This window comes from Polistes fuscatus, unplaced genomic scaffold (assembly GCF_010416935.1).
Source record: "Polistes fuscatus isolate 324 unplaced genomic scaffold, CU_Pfus_HIC Scaffold42, whole genome shotgun sequence".
Taxonomy (NCBI): Eukaryota; Metazoa; Arthropoda; class Insecta; order Hymenoptera; family Vespidae; genus Polistes; species Polistes fuscatus.
Window position 1 is genome coordinate 155,078 of NW_025113121.1, and position 9,295 is coordinate 164,372.

Here is a 9,295-nt window from a genome sequence, read left to right on the forward strand (position 1 = left end):
AAGTCTGTTGTAGATTTAGATGCTTAAGACGTTTGGATTTTATTAATCCTGTGAAAGGACTTTTAGAGATTACATTAATCTCTTGACTCTTCTGAGTAACGGAACGAGCTGGACAATGAGAAACTGAGATGACCTTTTAAGAGCACGTCGTAACCGTATGAGAATTTTTAATGTACTGTACGGCTGACGGAAAAGCCGGCGTTACGATGATTCTTCAAGAGAATGCTGGGAAAAGAGGCGTGTCTTCATCACGCCACAACTCTCACGTGGCGCCGTTCAATTTGAATGCTTTTTTCAAAACATTCCGCCGGCTATCAGCCACTGGGTTGATGATGAGTTAGAAGTCCGCTTGTTGAGTCACCGGAAGCACGGCGAGCTTGGCGATCGGCCGGGTGAGCGTGGTGGTTGCCGTTTTGAGAGACACCACCCTGGTAAGTCCGTCTTCTCCTGGCCAAAGCTTGAGTACTCTAGCCATGGGACATTTTCCTGGAAGCAGCCGCTTATCTGTGAGCAGAACTAGAGAGCCGACCTGTAAATTATTGTGAGGGTGCCTTCACTTTTAGATGGCTTGCAATCGCTGTAAGTATTGAGTGAACCACAAGCACCAGAACTGCTGCATCCGCTGTTGGATGAATTGCCATCGGGACAGCCGATTGACCGAGACGTCTAGAAGTGAGTGTTCGAGGACAGAATTGAGAGCGGTCCCAATGAGATAATGACCTTGGGTGAGCACTGTCGTGTCCTCTGGGTCATCGCTAAGCGGTTCGAGAGGTCGTGTGTTTAGAATGGCTTCTATTTTAGCGAGGAGCGTGGATGCTTCCTCGTAAGTGAGAAACGTATCTCCGACCGTTCTCTCGACGTAGAACTTCAATGATTTGACTGCTGCTTCCCACTTACCACCCATGTAGAGCGCGGCTGGTTGGTTAAAGTGCCACTGTGTGTTGTCTTGCGCCAGTGGTGCGGAGAACTTGAGATGTCCAGATAAGCTGGCAGTGAAGCAGCGCTTGAGTTGCGCCTACACGCCCAAAAAGTTGGTTCCGCAATCGGAATAGGGTGCGGATGGGGTCCCGCGTCTTGAGGTGAATCTTCGGTACGTTGAGATAAACCCTTCAGATGTGTAGTCGGAGACCACATCAAGGTGAGTAACAGATGTTGTGAGACAAACAAACACGCAGATCCATCCTTTGTAAGTTTTTGCCCCGCGGCCTCGCCATGTTTTGAGTGTGAGTGGTCCAACGTAGTCGATTCCTGTGTGAGAGAAGGGGCGTGATGGTGTGACACGCGCTAGAGGTAGTTGGCCCATCAGCTGCTGGGAACGGATCCCCCTGTTGCGAGCACACAGAACACAACTGAGAATATGAGATTTGACTAGGGCTCGACCGCCGACGATCCAATAGAGCTGTCTGATAAATTCTAGAGTTGTCTGAGTTCCTCCATGCATCGTCTTTTTGTGAGCGTGAGCAATGATGAATTCTGAGAGTCTTGAGGTCCGAAGAAGGATCGCAGGATGTTTCGTGTCATATAAGAGTTCTGATCTTCTGAGACGACCGCCCACTCTTAACACACCTTCATTGTCGATGAAGGCGGTGAGTCGGCTAAGTGGGTGAGAGCTTGGCAAGTGAGATTGTTGTCTGAGCAGAGCGAGTTCATCCTGAAAGTATGCTGCCTAAGTTGCCTTGACGCAAAAGAGTCGTGAGTCTTCCAAATCGGCAGCTGAGATGAGGATTGCTGGAGTTGAGTCAATCCTCTGTGAGAGTCTCTTGTTTGCTCTGCGACAGAGTGAGGTGACCCTGAGTAATTTGTTGAGTGTCGAGAACTTGTAAATGAGATCCCAGTGATATTCAGGAATGGACCGTACTGAGTGATGTGCAACACTTGCCCGAGTTTCCTGAGCACATATATCATCAGGGGCTTCATCAGGTAGAGCAGGCCATTAGTTTTCTGAGTGAGTCATCCATGGTTGTCCCGTCCACCATAGTGAGTGTTCTTCAAGCTGATCTGTGGTTATTCCACGCGATGCATAGTCAGCTGGATTTGAGGTGCCTGGTACATGCCTCCAATGAGCAGTCTTCGTGAGATCCTGTATCTTGATTACGCGGTTGCGAACATAATCCTTTCACTTGGAGGGGTGAGCCTTGATCCATTTGAGTGTCACTTGAGAGTCCGTCCACAAATGTATGTTTGTAATAGTCATGTTTAAAGTAGCGTAAACGTGTTTGATTAGAGTGGAAAGTAGCAGCGCTGCTGAGAGCTCTAACCTCGGGATGGTTAGCCGTTTGAGTTGAGCGACCTTTGTTTTTGAGCAGACGAGTGAGACGTTGGCGCCAGTGGACGGTTAGTTGACGATTAAATACACAAAAGCTCCCATTGCAAACTGAGATGCATCAGCGAATCCGTGCAGTTCAACCGTTGACTGAGCAAACGTGTTGAACCACCGCGGGATTAAGAGTCTGGCCAGCCTAGTGAGATCCTGTCTGATGCTGAGCCATTGAGTTGTGAGTTGTTCTGGGAGTGCGTCGTCCCAGTTGAGAGTGTGCAGCCAAAGCGACTGAAGAAACATCTTCGCTCTGATTACAACTGGTGACGCGAATACCAATGGATCAAATATTTGTGCTAATTCTGATAAGACTAGGCGTTTTGAGAATCTGTTGAGATTAGTTGGTGAGATGGCTGAAAAGTTGAAAGTATCTTCCTGAGATGAAAAGCGTATTCCAAGGATTTTGGTGACGCAACCGTCAAATGAGATGTCTGAGTTTTTGCCACTTTTAGAAGGGAGTTCCGCCAATAGCTGACTAGATGTGGAATGCCACTAAGCCAGTGGGAAGCCCCCCGCGTGGCATAGCCGTATGAGCTGTTGAGCAGTCTGAATCATGTCTTCTACTGAATCTGCTACTCCGAAAATATCATCGAAGTATCGACCGTGAGTGATTGGTTCCACAGCGAGTGGGTAACTTGAACCTTCATCTTCCACTAGTTGAAGCAGAGTTCTTACTGCCAAGAACGGAGCTGACTTGGTTCCATATGTAACCGTTGTGAGTTGGAAGTGAGTTTCCTTAAGCTGTTCGTCTACCCACAATATTCGTTGGAGATCCCAATCGTCTGAGTTTATTTTGATCTGTCGATACATCTTCGTGATATCCGTGACGAACAGATATTTGCGGCGGCGTATCCAGATGAGCAGGTCGAAGAGATTGAGCATCAAATTTGGACTAGCGTGCATGAGATCATTGAGAGAGTAACCCGTGGAGGTTGTGGTTGAGCCGTTGAAGACCACTCGGAGCTTAGTGGTTGAGCTGTCTGGTTTGAGAACTCCGTGATGCGGAAGATAGTAGTGTGGTCTTTTGTCTGTTAAGTTGTCTACGAGTTTGGTCATGTGACCAGCCTCCTCGTACTCTCTCATGAACTGCATGTACCGTTGCTGGTATAAATGATCTCTGCGAAACCAGGTGAGTGTTCGTTGTAAACATGCGTGAGCTGTGTGTTGAGAATCGCCCAAAGCTTCGGAGAAGAGTTGAGAGGTATCCTGACGATGTAACGCCCTGTCAGGTCTCTCGCATAAGTCGTCTTGAAGTGGTGCTCACACTACAGTTCTTCAGGTGTGAGTTGACCGTCATTTACCGTTAGAACCTCCTCTTGAACCCAAAATTTGGTGAGTAGATCTTGCAAGCAGGAGTTCGTCGGTTGTGAGATGCAATGATAAGTCTTCTTTGCTAGCGTGACAGGTGCAGGAGTTGGACTGATTACTATCCACCCGAAGATGGACAGTTGAGCAATGGGATCGCTAGGTCAGTGCCAAATGATGTTTGACCTGATGAGATGTCTGTATAAGTCAGCCCCAATGATCACGTCCACAGCTCTTGGAATGAGAAACTCTAGGTCAGCGAGGTTTAAGACTCTCAAGTGAGGCCAATCAGGCTCCTGAGATATCTCGCCAGACGGCAGGATGCTGGTGACCGTCTTTAGCACATGAGCCGTTATTCTCACTGAGAGTGGTCTGTATCTGGAGTGAAGGTCGAAGGTGACCACACCGCTGGTCTGAGATGTCTTTTTGCCTCCAACTCAATAAACGTCCAGCGTTGAGTGTCGCCGCACAAGATGCAGTTGTCTGGTGAGACATTCGCTGACGAATGAGATTTCTGACCCAGGGTCAATGAGTGCGCGTAACTGAGATTACGAGGTGGGTGAGAAGACTGTGGCTATTGCAGCTGCCAACAATGTGAGATTACTATGCTGCTTGAGTGGGCATGTCAGTGTAGGATCGGAAATACCGACGATCTGACTTGTACTTCATGCGGTTGAGGGCTTGGCATCGGTTATCACCGGAGCCCTCTGGATATTAATGCTTGAAGGATCAGCTGTCGCATGATCTAGAGCTTTCTGAATGGCGTCTGGGTTTGTAGCGAAAAGGCTGCAGATACTGGCACCATGGAGAATGGTGTGATGCATGTTGTTGCAGTTCCTGCAATGCCTGCGGCTGTTAAATTTTCTGATGTTGTGCCTGCCTAGGCAATTGAAGCACAGGCTTTGCTCCTTCACCACCCTTAAGCGCTGACTGAGTGAATATTCGCGAAACTTTAGACACACTACGATGAAGTGATCCTGTCCACAACAATCGCATGGATATGTTGAGCGGGACTGAGTTGACTGAGTAGACTGTTGAGACGCCTGAGTGACTGGTTTAGGAGAGTTGGCTCGGTACTGTTGAGATGCCTGATAGACAACGACGCGCTAGAGCACCGATGTCTTCGACGCTTTCTCCTCTATGTTCTCTAGCGTGTGAGCCCGAGCAATGAGAAATTCCGTGAGCTGACTAAGTGAAGGGAACTCATCAGTAGATGTTAATGATGATTCCCATCTCTCGCGCGTGTGTCGGTCGAGCAGCCCACTGGTGAGCGTCACCAAGAGACACTCATCAGTGTTGGCCTGCTTGAGTGCCTGAGTCGTCTCATTGAGGATATTGAGCATCTTCGTTAGTGAGCTGGCCTGCCGCTTTTGCATGGGTTCATGTTTAGCAGTCTCTCAAGGTGGGCTTTAATTATGAGTCGCCTTTTCTCAAACCGGTTGTTGAGAAGTGACCATGCTGTGGCGTAGGATAAGTGGTCTGACGTGAGATTCAGGATGAGCTCTGACGCTTCACCCTGCATTGCGGCCTTGAGATACTGGAATTTCTCGAGGTCGCTGAGATCTTAGTGACTCCCGATTACTTAGATGAACATGGCCTGAAATCTGTATATTTCTAATGTCTCCGCTGAACGTAGGCACAGTCAGTTCCGAAAGACGTGAGCGTGCCCGCGTGCCATCTGCTGCCGCAGCGGCTGGCTGAGTAGTCTTGATAAGTTTTTCTTGAAGCCGTCCTAGTTTGCGCTTCACTTTAATCAACAGCTTATTTTCCTTGAGATAGACCTTTGAATTAAAATAAGAGTGATCCAAATGAGCTAGGGGCCAGTGAGACACCAACCATGAATGATTTGTACTAAAAGTCTGGTGCAATTCATTGATCTGGTCTAGCATCATGGTCACTTCGTCAATGCAAGGTCAGCTGCTGGCTTGGTGACTTGGCTGAGCATATCTTCCATCGCCTCAACGAGCTCATTCTAAAAGTGCACCATTAAAAGGAGCTCACTACTGAGCCTTGACGGCGACAGACTTCGAGTCACCGCCCCTTGAGTTGCTGATGTACTGAGCAACTCTGTGTGTTTGAGTCTGCCACCCTGTGAGAGACGATATCCACTCGACTGTCCCCTTAGGGTTGCATTCTTGTCGCACGTGACAGGCATGATCAGGATGGTGAGACTTCCTTAAGAGCGGTCGAATAGGCCGACAAGCCGAATAACACACGAACTACACTACTGAGCCTGACGGCGACAGACTTCGAGTCACCGCCCCCTTGAGTTGCTGATGTACTGAGCAACTCTGTTGTTGAGTCTGCCACCCTGTGAGAGACGAGATCCACTCGACTGTCCCCTTAGGGGTTGCATTGTCGCACGTGACAGGCATGATCAGGATGGTGAGACTTCCGTAAGAGCGGTCGAATAGGCCGACAAGCCGAATAACACACGAACTACACGTGTGGGAGAGAGTAAGTCAACACTTTACCTCACGGCACATGAACGCAAGAGAGTAATGAGAGGAGAGAGACACTAGCTTCGCAACGCACGAATCGCAAGCGAGCGAGAGAGTTGTCACTAGATTTGCACTAACGCGAGTGAACAAGAGATGGCGATAATTTCGCTGAGCACGATGCGAGCGAGCACGAGAAGACACTAGGTTGCAACGCACGAATCGCGAGCGAGCACGAGAGATGTCACTAGAGTCTTACTAACGCGAGCGAGCAAGAGATGGCGAGATATCTCGCTGAGCACGATGCGAGCGATCACGAGGAGACACTAGCTTCGCAACGCACGAATCGCGAGCGAGCACGAGAGAGATTTCACTAGAGTCTCACTAACGCGAGCGAGCAAGAAATGGCGATAATCTCGCTGAGCACGATCGTTACGGAGCGAGTGATGGTACTATCCTCGCTTTGCACGAACGCGTGAAAGACTTCCGCGAAGGACGCCACGAGGTAGAGAGAGATACAATATACCTCGCTTTGCACGACCTGAGCGAGGAAGAGAGACGGCACTACACGCACTTCACACTATTTCGTATAATTGGCAATTGTAAGAATGCCCGATCCGGCTCGAAGGACAAAATGTTGAGGAAATAAAATAAAAAATGAGATGATAAGAACACCGAGCACCTTACAAATGCCGTGGTCAAATTTTAAATAATTACGTTACAAAATAGGTGAGCAACGTGTTACCGTAGTGAGTTTTTGTGAGAAGTCTGTTGTAGATTGAGAAGGCTTGAGACGTTTGGATTCTAATAATCCTGTGAGAAGCTTTTAGAGATGATATTAATCTCTTGAGTGTTCTGAGTAACGGAACGAGCTCAAAAATGAGAAACTGAGATGACATTTTAAGAGCACGTCGTAACCGTATTAGAATATAGAATGTACTGTACAGCTGACGGAAAAGTCGGCGTTCGCGATTCTTCAGAGAATGCTGGGAAAAGAGGCGTGTCTTCATCACGACACAACGTCACGTGGAGCTGGTTCAATTTGAATGCTATTCCCAAACACTAAAATATTCTAAGAATGTTTTAAAACAGTCATGTTAAAGTTCTTGAAATGCTCTAAGACCTAATACAAACTTGGGTATTATAAATATATACGGTGTCTAAAAACAAGGAAGGTACTTGCAATCATAAACGGTTATTACTCAAAAACGAAAAAATTTTAACATGTAATAAATAGCTATTTTAAAGCTCATTAATGGCTAAAAACCTTATGCGAAACATAAGTACTTATATAGATAAGTAGTATAAAAAAAAAGAAGAAGCTGTACACATAAACTTTAATTACTCGAAAACAAACAGATTCTAAAATGTCTGAAAAGTTATATTAAAGCTTTTTAAATGCTATAAAACAAAAAGCAAGACTAAAGTATTTGAACTTATAGGTTTTTCGACAAAATAAAGGAATCTTTACACATAAACGTTTAATTACTAAAAGACTACCAAATTTTAAAGATGGTTTCAAAACTCTTTAAATTCCCAACAAATTATGTTAAACATAAGTATTTAATATACATAAGATGTCTAAATAAAAAGAAGTAATTTCTACACAAAATCCTATAATAATTCGAAAACTAACATATTCTAAAAGGTTTTAAAAAGTCATTTTAAAGCTCTTGAGATGCTCTAAGACCTGATACAAAAAAGGAATTTAAAATTTATAGAGGGTCAAAAATAGGGAAGGCAGTTTGCAATCAAAAACGGTAATTACTGTAAAACTAAGAGAATCTAAAATGTCAAAAAAACAGTTAGTTTTAAAGCTCTCTAAATATATAAAACCTAATGCAAACTAAAGTATTTAAAACTTGCAGGTTTTTCGAGAAAAAGCTATTAATCTTTACACATATACTTTAATTACTCAAAGAATAATTAATTTTAAAATATTTTAAAAAGCAGCCATTTTAAAGCTATTTAAATGCCTAACAACATGATGTAAAACATAAGTATTAATTATACATATGATGTTTAAAAAAAAAGAAGAAACTTCTACACAGATCCTATAATAATTCGAAAACTAACTTATTCTAAAATGTTTTAAAACAGTCATTTTAAAGCACTTTATATGCTCAAAGACTTGACAAAAAGCTTAGGTATTTAAATATATAGGGTGTCTAAAAAAAAGGCAGGCACTTGCAAACATATATTGTTATTAATCGAAAACTAAAAAATTTTAAAATGTAATATTATAGCCATTTTAAAGCTCATTTAATGCCTAAACACCTAGTTCTAAACATAGGTACCTAATATACATAAGTTAGTGTAAAAAATAAGAAAAAACTGAGCTCAAAAAATTAAATTACTCGAATACAAAAAGATTCTAAAATGTCTGAAAACAGTTATTTTAATGCTCTCTAAACTTCTATAAAACCTAATGCAAGACTAAAGTCTTTTAAACTTATAGGTTTTTTCGAGAAAAAATAGGGAACTTTACACATAAACTTTAATTACTCAAAGGCTAACAAATTTTAAAATGTTTTAAAAAGCATTTTTTAGGCTCTTTAAATGTCCAAGCATGATGTTAAAAATAAGTATTTAATATACAAAAGTTGTCTAAATAAAATGAAGTAATTTCTACACAGATCCTATAATAATTCGAAAACTAACTTATTCTAAATTGTTTTAAAACAGTCATTATAAAGCTCTTCTATGCTCACATACCTGATAAAATATTTAGGTATTTAAAATTTATAGAGTGTCAAAAAACGGGAAAGTAATCTTCAATCAAAAACTGTAATTACTCGAAAACTAAGAGATTATAAAAATGTCTAAAAACAGTTATTTTAAAGCTCTCTAAATGCGATAAAAACCTAATGCAAGACTAATGTATTTTACACTTATAGGTTTTTCGAGAAAAAGGTAGGAATCTTTACCCATATACTTTAATTACTCAAAGACTTGATATTTTAAAATGTTATAAAACAGCAAATTTAAAACTCTGTAAATGCCCAACGACATGATGTACACATAAGTATTAAATACATATGATGTATCATAAAAAGAAGATTTCTACACAGATCCTATAATAATTCGAAAATATCATATTCTAAAATGTTTTAAAACAGTCATTTTAAAGCACTTTATATGCTTTAAGAATAATACAGAAATTAGGTATTTGAAATATATAGAGTGTCTAAAGACAAGGAAGTCACTTGCAAACTAAATTTTTATTAATCGAAAA